Genomic DNA, 12714 nt, shown 5'->3' with positions numbered 1-12714 from the left:
GGTGGCATAACTCCTGAGCTTTCACGCGGCACCCTGTTACCATCAGGCCCCATAGCATGTTCGGGTCTGATGACTGGCGATCACGGGGCCGGAGTATTGTGACATCATGGCTCCGCCCCCGTGTGACATCACTCTCCGCCCCCTCAATGCAAGCCTATGGGAGGGGGCATGAAACGCCCCCTCCCATAGGCTTGCATTGAGGGGGCGGAGTATGACATCACACGGGGCGGAGCCGTGACGTCACAATACTCCGGCCCCGTGATCGCCAGTCATCAGACCCGGAGCGAACATGGGCTGATGGTAACGGGGTGCCGCGTGAAAGATCATGGGGGTCCCCAGCGGCGGGACCCCCGTGATCAGGCATCTTATCCCCTATCCCTTGGATAGGGGATAAGATGTCTTAGCGCCGGAGTGCCCCTTTAATTCTTTGGTATGAACAATACAAGAATACTAAAACCTGACGAAGGGGCTAAAACAAGACAAGTTAAAATCTAGATATCAGACAGGACAGATAATCATGGTTAAAACTCAGGATACATGTGCTCAGACATAGTGAACATAATGCAAACATGATGAGAGTAACAGGTGTAATTACCAGAACAGAACAGCACTTTAAGAGGCCTTATATATCCTCCCAGTGCTGAAGGACTAGAAGGTTAATGTGGTGTCAGACAGGGTAATGTGTAATTAACCATTTTGTGATGCAAGGGCGTGGTTGACCTATACACCACCCAAGGTAGGCTAGCTTCACCTGTGCCAGGCACGGGGCAAATAATCACTCCGACGCAAGATTACGGTTAATTGGCTTGCTTTACTGAGGTTGGAAAGATGGCACAATCCGTTGCAGCTCAAATTAGTGTGAAGGAATTGCAGGGTGAACTTTGGGAAGCTTATTGGCTTTCTGGGACTTACAGTGGGGATCAAAAGTTTGTATTAATGTGCATAAAGAAGCCAAGGAGAGATGGAAAAATCTCCAAAAGGCATCAAATTACAGATATGACATTTATATAATATGTCAACAAAAGTTAGATTTTATTTCCATCATTTACACTTTCAAAATAACAGAAAACAAAAAAAATGGTGTCTGCAAAAGTTTGGGCACCCTGCTGAATTTATAGCATGCACTGCCCCCTTTGCAAAGCTGAGACCTGCCAGTGTCATGGATTGTTCTCAATCATCATCTGGGAAGACCAGGTGATGTCAATCTCAAAGGTTTTAAAAGCCCAGACTCATCTGACCTTGCCCCAACAATCAGCACCATGGGTTCTTCTAAGCAGTTGTCTAGAAATCTGAAACTGAAAATAGTTGACGCTCACAAAGCTGGAGAAGGCTATAAGAAGATAGCAAAACTTTTCAGATGTCAATATCCTCTGTTCGGAATGTAATTAAGAAATGGCAGTCATCAGGAAAAGTGGAAGTTAAAGCAAGATCTGGAAGACCAAGAAAAATATCAGACAGAACAGCTCACAGGATTGTGAGAAAAACAATTCAAACCCCACGTTTGACTGCACAATCCCTCCAGAAAGATCTGGCAGACACTGGAGTTGTGTTACACTATTCCACTATAAAGAGATCCTTGTACAAATATGGTCTTCATGGAAGGGTCATCAGAAGAAAATCTCTTCCACGTCCTCACCACAAAAATCAGCGTTTGAACTTTGCAAATGAACATATAGACAAGCCTGATGCATTTTGGAAACAAGTTCTGTGGACTGATGAGGTTAAAATTGAACTTTTTGGCCGGAATCAGCAAAGGTACGTTTGGAGAAGAAGGGGAACAGAATAAAATGAAAAGAACCTCTGTACAACTGTTAAGCATGGGGGTGGATCAATCATGCTTTGGGGTTGTATTGCAGCCAGGGGCACAGGGAACATCTCACGAGTAGAAGGAAAATTGATTCAATAAAATTTCAGCTAATTTTGGATGCTAACTTGATGCCATCTATGAAAAAGCTGAAGTTAAAGAGAGGATGGCTTCTATAAATGGATAATAATCCTAAAAACACCTCGAAATCCACGGGGGATTACATCAAGAGGCGTAAACTGAAGGTTTTGCCATGGCCTTCACAATCTCCTGACCTCAACATAATTGAAAATCTATGGATAAACCTTAAAAGAGCAGTGTGTGTCAGATAGCCCAGAAATCTCAAAGATCTGGAAGACTTTTGTAAGGAAGAATGAGCAAAGATGCCTCAAACAAAAATTGAAAGACTCTTGGCTGGCTACAAAAAGCATTTAGAAGCTGTGATACTTGTCAAAGGGGGCAGTACAAGATATTAACTCTGCAGGGTGCCCAAACTTTTGGAGACACCATTTTTTTGTTTTCTGTTATTTTGAAAGTGTAAATGATGGAAATTAAATCTAACTTTTGTTGACATTTTATAAGAATGTCTAATCTGTTTTTTAATGCACTTTGGAGATTTTTCCATCTTTCCTTAGCTTCTTTATGCACATTAATACAAATTTTTACCTGGGGTGCCAAAACTTTTGATCCCCACTGTATAGTTGATTGTGCTGTATATGACTGGCTTGACTTGTATGCAGCCCACGCTATACTGGAGTTAGTTGGACTTGACTAACTTGCTTGACTTGACTTGTATTATATTCTCAAAACTGTAAGGCTTACCGCAAGGCTTTGACTTAACCAATGACGCGTTTCGGTGTATACCCGAAACACGTCATTGGTTAAATAAAAATACTTAATCTTGAAACATCCATTGCCTGATTCCATCCGGAGAAGTTTGCGCCTAGAGGGGGAATTTTCTATTGTTCTTTTGTTTTATCATTTGTGGACGGACTACGGCCCATGCCCACATACCTTCGGTTCCGCAGCACTTCTGGGAACACACAAGAGATTTCTACCCACTACGTTGGGTTATATGCGCATTTATTTTGCGCTCCAGGTAAGCATAATACAACTGTCACGATTTGGCTGGCTGGAGGTGGATCCTCTGTGCCAGAGAGGGATTGGCGTGGACCGTGTCGGTGGACCGGTTCTAAGTTGCTACTGGTATTCACCAGAGCCCGCCGCAAAGCGGGATGGTCTTGCAGCGGCGGTAACAACCAGGTCGTATCCACCCGCAACGGCTCAACCTCTCTGACTGCTGAGATAAGCGCGGTACAAGGGAGTAGACAAGAGCAAGGTCGGACGTAGCAGAAGGTCAGGGCAGGCAGCAAGGATCGTAGTCAGGGGCAACGGCAGGAGGTCTGGAACACAGGCTAGGAACACACAAGGGAACGCTTTCACTGGCACAATGGCAACAAGATCCGGCGAGGGAGTGCAGGGGAAGTGAGGTATAAGTAGGGAGTGCACAGGTGAGGATACTGATTAAGCCTGCTGCGCCAATCAGTGGCGCAGTGGTCCTTTAAATCGCAGAGACCCGGCGCGCGCGCGCCCTAAGGAGCGGGGCCGCGCGCGCCAGGACAACACAGACGGGGAACGGGTCAGGTACGGGAGCCGGGATGCGCATCGCGAGCGGGCGCGTCCCGCGTCGCGAATCGCATCCCGGCTGGGAGTAATATCGCAGCGCGCCCGGTCAGCAGGTCTGACCGGGGCGCTGCGAATGAGAGGACGCTGCGAGTGCTCCGGGGAGGAGCGGGGACCCGGAGCGCTCGGCGTAACAACAACCTTCTCATTTTACCCGATTATTTGGGATAATGCACTATTGGGATGACGCCCTGTGTGGTCCTGTTTTTTTTTTTTATCTCCTTGTTCTAACACAGGGGGAGACATCAGTGTAGTGACTGACACAGGGGGAGACATCAGTGTAGTGACTGACACAGGGGGAGATATCAGTGTAGTGACTGACACAGGGGGGGAGACATCAGTGTAGTGACTGATACAGGGGGAGACATCAGCGTAGTGACTGATACAGGGGGAGACATCAGTGTAGTGACTGATACAGGGGGAGACATCAGTGTAGTGACTGATACAGGGGGCAGACATCAGTGTAGTGACTAACACAGGGGGGAGACATCAGTGTAGTGACTGATACAGGAGGAGACATAAGTGTAGTGACTGACACAGGGGGGAGACATCAGTTTAGTGACTGACACAGGGGGGAGACATCAGTGTAGTGACTGATACAGGGGAGGAGACATCAGTGTAGTAACTGATACAAGGGGAGACACCAGTGTAGTAACTGACACAGGGGGGGAGACATCGGTGTAGTGACTGATACAGGGGGGAGACATCAGTGTAGTGACTGACACAGGGCGGAGACATCAGTGTAGTGACTGAGACAGGGGGGGAGACATCAGTGTAGTGACTGATACAGGGGGGAGACAACTGTGTAGTGACTGACACAGGGGGGGAGATATCAGTGTAGTGACTGATACAGGGGGGAGACATCAGTGTAGTAACTGACACAGGGGGAGACATCAGTATAGTGACTGACACAGGAGGAGACATCAGTGTAGTGACTGACACAGGGGGAGACATCAGTGTAGTGACTGACACAGGGGGGAGACATCAGTGTAGTGACTGATACAGGGGGTAGACATCAGTGTAGTGACTGACACAGGGGGAGACATCAATGTAGTGACTGACACAGGGGGAGACATCAGTGTAGTGACTGACACAGGGGGAGACATCAGTGTAGTGACTGATACAGGGCGGAGACATCAGTGTAGTGACTGATACAGGGTGGAGACATCAGTGTAGTGACTGATACAGGGAGAGACATCAGTGTAGTGACTGATACAGGGCGGAGACATCAGTGTAGTGACTGATACAGGGCGGAGACATCAGTGTAGTGAATGATACAGGGTGGAGACATCAGTGTAGTGACTGATACAGGGGAGGAGACATCAGTGTAGTGACTGGCACAGGGGGGAGACATCAGTGTAGTGACTGATACAGGGCGGAGAAATCAGTGTAGTGACTGATACAGGGGAGGAGACATCAGTGTAGTGACTGACACAGGGGGAGACATCAGTGTAGTGACTGACACAGGGGGGAGACATCAGTGTAGCGACTGAAACAGGGGGGAGAAATCAGTGTAGTGACTGACACAGGGGGGGAGACATCAGTGTAGTGACTGATACAGGGGGAGACATCAGTGTAGTGACTGATACAGGGCGGAGACATCAGTGTAGTGACTGATACAGGGGAGGAGACATCAGTGTAGTGACTGACACAGGGGGGAGACATCAGTGTAGTGACTGATACAGGGCGGAGACATCAGTGTAGTGACTGATACAGGGGAAGACATCAGTGTAGTGACTGATACAGGGGAGGAGACATCAATGTAGTGACTGACACAGGGGGGAGACATCAGTGTAGTGACTGACACAGGGGAAGACATCAGTGTAGTGATTGATACAGGGGAGGAGACATCAGTGTAGTGACTGACACAGGGGGGAGACATCAGTGTAGTGACTGATACAGGGGGGAGACATCAGTGTAGTGACTGACACAGGGGAAGACATCAGTGTAGTGATTGATACAGGGGAGGAGACATCAGTGTAGTGACTGATACAGAGGGGAGACATCAGTTTAGTGATTGACACAGGGGAAGACATCAGTGTAGTGATTGATACAGGGGAGGAGACATCAGTGTAGTGACTGACACAGGGGAGGAGACATCAGTGAAGTGACTGACACAGGGTGGAGACATCAGTGTAGTGACTGATACAGGGGAGGAGACATCAGTGTAGTGACTGATACAGGGTGGAGACATCATTGTAGTGACTGATACAGGGGGAGACATCAGTGTAGTGACTGATACAGGGTGGAGACATCATTGTAGTGACTGATACAGGGCCCCCGGCCTTGACGTATAATCAGTAAGGTCTTAAAGGTTATTTATAAATCATCTCATTAGATAGATCCTAATGGCAAGCGATAGGCTAAAATGGTGTTCACTTATACTAGACCTTTAAAGGGGTACTCCATTGGGAAACATTTTTTTTTTAATCATCTGGTGCCAGAAAGTTAAACAGATTAGTAAATTACTTCTATTTAATAATCTTGATCCTTCCAGTACTTATCAGCTGCTGTATGCTCCACAGGAAGTTGTGTAGTTCTTTCCAGTCTGACCACAGTGCTCTCTGCTCGGGACAGTTCCTGACATGGACAGAGGTGTCAGCAGAGAGCACTGTGGTTAAACTGAAAAGAAATTCAAAAAGGAAAGAACTTCCTCTGGAGCATACAGCAGCTGAAAAGTACTGGAAGGGTTAATATTTTTAAATAGAAGAAATTAACTAATCTGTTTAACTGGGAGCTCGTGATGTCATAGCCCCACCCCCTCATGACATCACACCACGCCCCCTCAATGCAAGTCTATGGGAGGGGGCCACGCCCCCTCCCATAGACTTGCATTGAGGGGGCAGGGCGTGATGTCATGAGGGGGCGGGGCTATGCCATCATGAGCTCCTGGCACCAGTGCCACCTGAGTAGTGGAGTTAACTTGTAGTTGATGCGTGGTTGCTGGACTAGGCCTCAGGTCCACCTCAAAGACAGACTTCACTCTGTCTGTGAGGTGGTATATACCAATCTATGGAAGGTTGCCAGCCAGTGCCAGCATTCAGAACAGTTTGTTCCAAGTGCTGAGCAGCGGAGTACCCCTTTAACTCTAATTCATAACAAACAAAAAAACAAGTCCCCAAGAGGTTAACTATCTGGCACCATTTGATTTAAAAAAAAAAATGTTTTCCACCGGAGTACCCCTTTAATTCTTTGGCTAAGAATCTAAATGGATGAAAATTCCTGTACTTCAGCATTACACAAGCCGGCTCATCAGTTCTTGAAACACTGCAGTATATTGATCCATTTTTGGTCAACTCTAAAGATTCCTCAAAATTAAAAAAAAAAAAAAATTCGGTGCCAAAAACACTCGAAGCACGTTCCAAAAATTCTCAACGCTCCACACCTGACTTATACTGTAACGCACAAGTAAAACCCTTATTTTGCAGAAGACAAGGGAGCCGTGAAAGTCCGGCCCAACCTTCTTTTGACATTTAATGACTACTCTAATAGCGTTTGAGCAAATATAGTAGACCTTTTAAAAATTCGGGAAGAAAAAAAAATTATAATAACTGCAGCTATTTCCATCATCTTGGACGTGGCGAAGAAATTTTTGAGCCCTTCAATAATCTTGGCCGTTTTTATGTGTTGCAGTCATAACCTCGACTAGTTAAAACCTCTTATTACATCGACTCTGTTTAACATCCATATATTTCTCTTTCATTTGTGTATTCATTGCTCACAGTCCACTTGCTGTTTGGATGGTGCTAGTCTATAAAAAATGTCCTCAAACGCTAAGATTCCCTGAAACATTTACAACCTCGTTCCAGAAAATCTGTAATACTGTTTGCATGGAAATCCCAACAACAAATCACCTTCGGGAACAGAGTCCTACCTTCATGTCAGGATCATTTCATCTCGCTCTACTTTTTTCCACCTTCGAAGATTGAGACACTTTCAGAGATAGTTCCTCATATTTATGGCCGGGCCGGAGTAAAGTCAACTAAACTTCTGCTACATTGTAGATCTTTCAGAAGGCAAATAAATCATGGATTAGTGGAAGGGGTTAGGTGGAATCTTTACTGGCTCAGCAAGGAGTCATTACATTTCCCTCACGAGTATTTGATTTAAACCCAGTGCTCTGTCAAGTGGTAGGGGGGTAGAGACAAAGAAGGCAAGCAATGGAGATTGGCATCACCTGACCACCCATGAGCATTAGGGAGATCTCTCCCGGGTCAACTGGTATGCTATAACCTCTTCTGTATGTTTGTTTGTTTTTTTTGTTTGTTTTTTATGAATTAGCGTTAAAGGCGTACTCCACTTCAAAAAAAAAAAATTTTATTAACTGGTGCCAGAAAGTTAAAGGGGTATTCTGGGCAAAAACATTTAGATGTCTGATCGCGGGGATTAAGATTTTGAAATAGAAGTAATTTACAGATTTGTTTAAAGGGGTATTCCGGGCAAAAATATTTTATCCACAATCCAAAGGATAGGAAGGATAGGGGATAAGATGTCGATAGGAAGGATAGGGGATAAGATTGCGGGGGGCCCGCTGCTGAGAACTCCCCCCCGCGATCTCCCTGCAGCACCCGGGGACTGCGTCTCTAGTTTCGTAAATCTCTGGGTTTCCGGGACTGGGGATGTGACGTCACGCCATGCCCCCTCCATTTATGTCTATGGGAGGGGGCGTGACGGCCGTCACGCCCCCTCCTATAGACATGAATGGAGGGGGCATGGCTTGACGTCACATCCCCAGTCCCGGAAACCCGGAGATTTCCAAAACTGGAGATTTAGCACCCGCATAGAATGCGGGTGCTGCAGGGAGATCGCGGGGGGTCTCAGCAGCGGGCCCCCCCGCGATCAGACATCTTATCCCCTATCCTTTTGATTGGGGATAAAATATTTTTGCCCGGAATATCCCTTTAAACAAATCTGTAAATTACTTCTAGTTCAAAATCTTAATCCTTTTAGTACTTATCAGCTGCTGTATGCTCCACAGGAAGTTCTTTTCTTTTTGAATTTCCTTTCTGTCTGACCACAATGCTCTCTGCTGACACCTCTGTCACTTTTAGTAACTGTCCAGAGTAGGGGCAAATTCCCATAGCAAACCTATCCTGCTCTGCACAGTTCCTAACATGGACAGAGGTATCAGCAGAGAGCATTGTGGTCAGACAGAAAAGAACAACTCAACTTCAGCAGCTGATAAGTACTGATAGGATTAAGATTTTTTAATAGAAGTAATTTACAAATCTGTTTAACTTTCTGGAGCCAGTTAATATGAAAAAAAATTTTTTTTTCACCGGAATACCCCTTTAGGCTAGGTTTCCACTTTTTTTTTTACACTTAACAAACACCAGCAAAAACACCAGAAAAACTGTCACAGTTTTTTCCTACAATTTGGCAGTTTTTTCTGGCATTTTTTCTGGCGTTTTTTCTGGCGTTTTTGCCTTTGAGTGAAAATTGAATTTTTGGCCCCTTTGGCATAAAAATAAAAAAGGATGCAGTAGGGATGGAAAAAGATGTACCCAATAGAGGGACCTAAAAATGTAGTCGACAAAAGTAAAAACATAGAAAGGGGCTATTTAAATGTAAAAATAATATATATTTTTTATAATTAACCCCTTAATGACGCAGGACATATATTTACGTCCTGCGCCGGCTCCTGTGTTATAACGCGGGGTCACGCGGTGACCCAACGTCATATCGGGTTGGTCCTGGCGGTCATCAACGGCCGGGACCCGCGGCTAATACAGGACATCACCGATCGGGGTAATGCCCTGTATTAACCCTTCAGATGGACTATGTGAGTCTGGAACAAACTTATTTCTTCTCAGTTACGCAAAGTGTAATGCTGGTCTTCTTACTTACAACGGAAGGGGAGAGGTGGTCTACAAGAAGCAGGCCGTCCTTCCTCAAGATGATGAGGTGTGATGAGGATGAAGCAGCAGATGTCCTTATGAGACCTTCTTTGTCCTAGGTATTCTATTGAGAGGGAGGAAGACGCCTCATGTACGGGATCAGCAGGTCTTGTTAGTGGGGGAAGGTAATTCCCAAGCAGCTTACCAGAGTTGGTTGTGCGCCCACACACAACAAGGTAAAGCATAGAATGAATATATGTATTGGTCCACTGCAGCCCTCCTGGGTGGAAGTAGAATCAAAACAGAATGACCGTAAATTCAGGAGTTAGTCCGGCGCAGAGAGGAACCATCAGGGAGCCAGATAAAATCAATGGATTTATTAGATGCAACGTGTTTCGCTGCGCGTGCGCAGCTTCATCAGGCTGCCTGATGAAGCTGCGCATGCGCAGCGAAACGCATTGTATCTAATAAATCCATTGATTTTATCTGGCTCCCTGATGGTTCCTCTCTGCGCCGGACTAACTCCTGAATTTAAGGTCATTCTGTTTTGATTCTAGGTATTCTATTAGAATTGTTTAATCTCATCTCAGCACCATCCTACACATGTAGCAGTCCTGAGTTTGAGTTAAAGATTAAACATGAAGCTCCTTTGCCACAAAGCAAAATCTGCAACACGGCCCCACCAGGGGTGTAACTATGCAGAGGTAAAAGTCACACAGGGGCCATGGTGCCTAAGGGGGCCCAAAGGCATCTCTGTCCCACCAGTATTATAAATGGTGACCAGTAAATATGGGTTCCTGTTACAGATTTTGCATTGGGGCCCAGAAGCGACAAGTTACGCCTCTGGCCCCCACCTACACGTCCTTTCTAATACCGATCTTCTTACTTGGAAAAGGTGGTGTTGGGCCCACCAGGACCCTCATATATCTGTGCCCCTGCATGAAGTGTTATAAGTGATTTTCCATAGGGCTGCAAATTAATTCTGCTTAACTCAACAAAGTATTATATTGCAGCATAAAAATAGCTACACGACAAACTCAGCTCTCCTACATGTGTTCGTAACAAGTGTATGCCCACGTGAAGAATTTTTTTTTCCTAGTCTGTGCCACAATGCCTGGTAAACAAACAGACTTGGTTTCATTGTTGCCTTCTAATAAGTTTAATTGAGAGAAATTCGCAGACTCCTTCAATAAAACGGCAAAAGTCACCAAAACAAGCTTTGTGGCCCGGGCTATTAACTGAAGCTCTGTTCTGGTGGAGCTCCCTGACACAAACCAGAGGCCTGTATGCCAGCCAAAAAATGGATACTGTAAAAAGTCTGAAAGGGATTTCCAGAATTTATCAGGCAATTTATAGTCTTACACAACCGCCTTTCATTACCTGCAAAACATAGCGTAGCCCTGAGTCAAATCTGGATTAATTGATTTTTCATTCTTAGTTGTAGAAACATAAAATCGCCAGTGTAAAATATTTACTGCAATTAATAGTAACAAAAACTTATGGATACAAAATATCACATATACATAGTGAGAAGCAACTGTTTACCTCAGTGCATTCCACCTGTAGTTCTATTCTGTAGCTGTTGCAACACTACAACTCCCATCATTCCCTGACTTTCTATGGACAAATGCAGTGATCTCCAAGAGGTCAAAGGAGGAAGATCTGCTGCTGAACATTAGAGGTCCTAGGAGAAGGATCTGCTGCCAAACATCAGGGGTCCTAGGAGGAGGATCTGCTGCTAAACATCAGGGGTCCTAGGAGGAGGATCTGCTGCTAAACATCAGGGGTCCTAGGAGGAGGATCTGTTGCTGAACATCAGGGGTCCTAGGAGGAGGATCTGCTGCCAAACATCAGGGGTCCTAGGTGGAGGATCTTCTGCTGAACATCAGGGGTCCTAGGAAGAGAATCTGCTGCTAAACATCAGGGGTCCTAGGAGGAGGATGTGCTACTAAACATCAGGGGTCCTAGGAGGAGGATCTGCTCCTAAACATCAGGGGTCCTAGGAGGAGGATTATCAGAGGTCCTAGGAGGAGGATCTGCTACTGAACATTAGGGGTCCTAGGAGAATGATCTCCTGCTAAACATCAGGGGTCGTAGGAGAAGGATCTGCTACTGAACATTAGGGGTCCTAGGAGGAGGATCTCCTGCTAAACATCAGTGACCCTAGGAGGAGGATCTTCTCCTGAACATTAGTGGACCTAGGAGGAGGATCTGCTGCTAAACATCAGAGGTCCTAGGAGGAGGATCAGCTCCTGAACATTATGGGCCCTAGGAAGAGAATCTGCTGCTGAACATCAGGGGTCCTAGGAGGAGGATTTGTTACTAAACATCAGGGGTTTTAGGAGGAGGATTTGCTGCTGAACATCAGGGGTCCTAGGAGGAGGATCTGTTACTAAACATCAGGGATCCTAGGAGAAGGATCTGCTGCCAAACATTAGGGGTCCTAGGTGGAGGATCTGCTGCTAAATATTAGGGGTCCTAGGAGGAGGATTTGCTGCTAAACATCAAGGGTCCTAGGAGGAGGATCTACTACTGAACATTAGGGGTTCTAAGAGGAGGATCTCCTGCTAAACATCAGTGATCCTAGGAGGAGGATCTGCTACTGAACATTAGGGGTCCTAAGAGGAGCATCTGCTCCTGAACATTAGGGGTCCTGGGAGGAGGATCTGCTACTAAACATGAGGGGTCCTAGGAGGAGGATCTGCTGCTAAAAATCAAGGGTCCTAGGAGGAGGATCTGCTACTGAACATTAGGGGTTCTAGGAGGAGGATCTCCTGCTAGACATCAGTGACCTTAGGAGGAGGATCTGCTACTGAACATTAGGGGTCCTAGGAGGAGGATCTGCTCCTGAACATTAGGGGTCCTAGGAGGAAGATCTGCTACTGAACATTAGGGGTCCTAGGAGGAAGATCTGCTACTGAACATTAGGGGTCCTAGGAGGAGGATCTGCTCCTAAACATTAGGGGTCCTAGGAGGAGGATCTGCTGCTAAACATTAGGGGTCCTAGGAGGAGGATCTGCTGCTAAACATCAGGGGTCCTAGGAGGAGGATCTACTACTGAACATTAGGGGTTCTAAGAGGAGGATCTCCTGCTAAACATCAGTGATCCTAGGAGGAGGATCTGCTACTGAACATTAGGGGTCCTAAGAGGAGCATCTGCTCCTGAACATTAGGGGTCCTGGGAGGAGGATCTGCTACTAAACATGAGGGGTCCTAGGAGGAGGATCTGCTGCTAAAAATCAAGGGTCCTAGGAGGAGGATCTGCTACTGAACATTAGGGGTTCTAGGAGGAGGATCTCCTGCTAGACATCAGTGACCTTAGGAGGAGGATCTGCTACTGAACATTAGGGGTCCTAGGAGGAGGATCTGCTCCTGAACATTAGGGGTCCT

Source organism: Hyla sarda, chromosome 10 (genome assembly GCF_029499605.1).
Source record: "Hyla sarda isolate aHylSar1 chromosome 10, aHylSar1.hap1, whole genome shotgun sequence".
In the NCBI taxonomy this organism is placed as follows: domain Eukaryota; kingdom Metazoa; phylum Chordata; class Amphibia; order Anura; family Hylidae; genus Hyla; species Hyla sarda.
Note: the sequence above shows the minus strand (reverse complement) of the source record.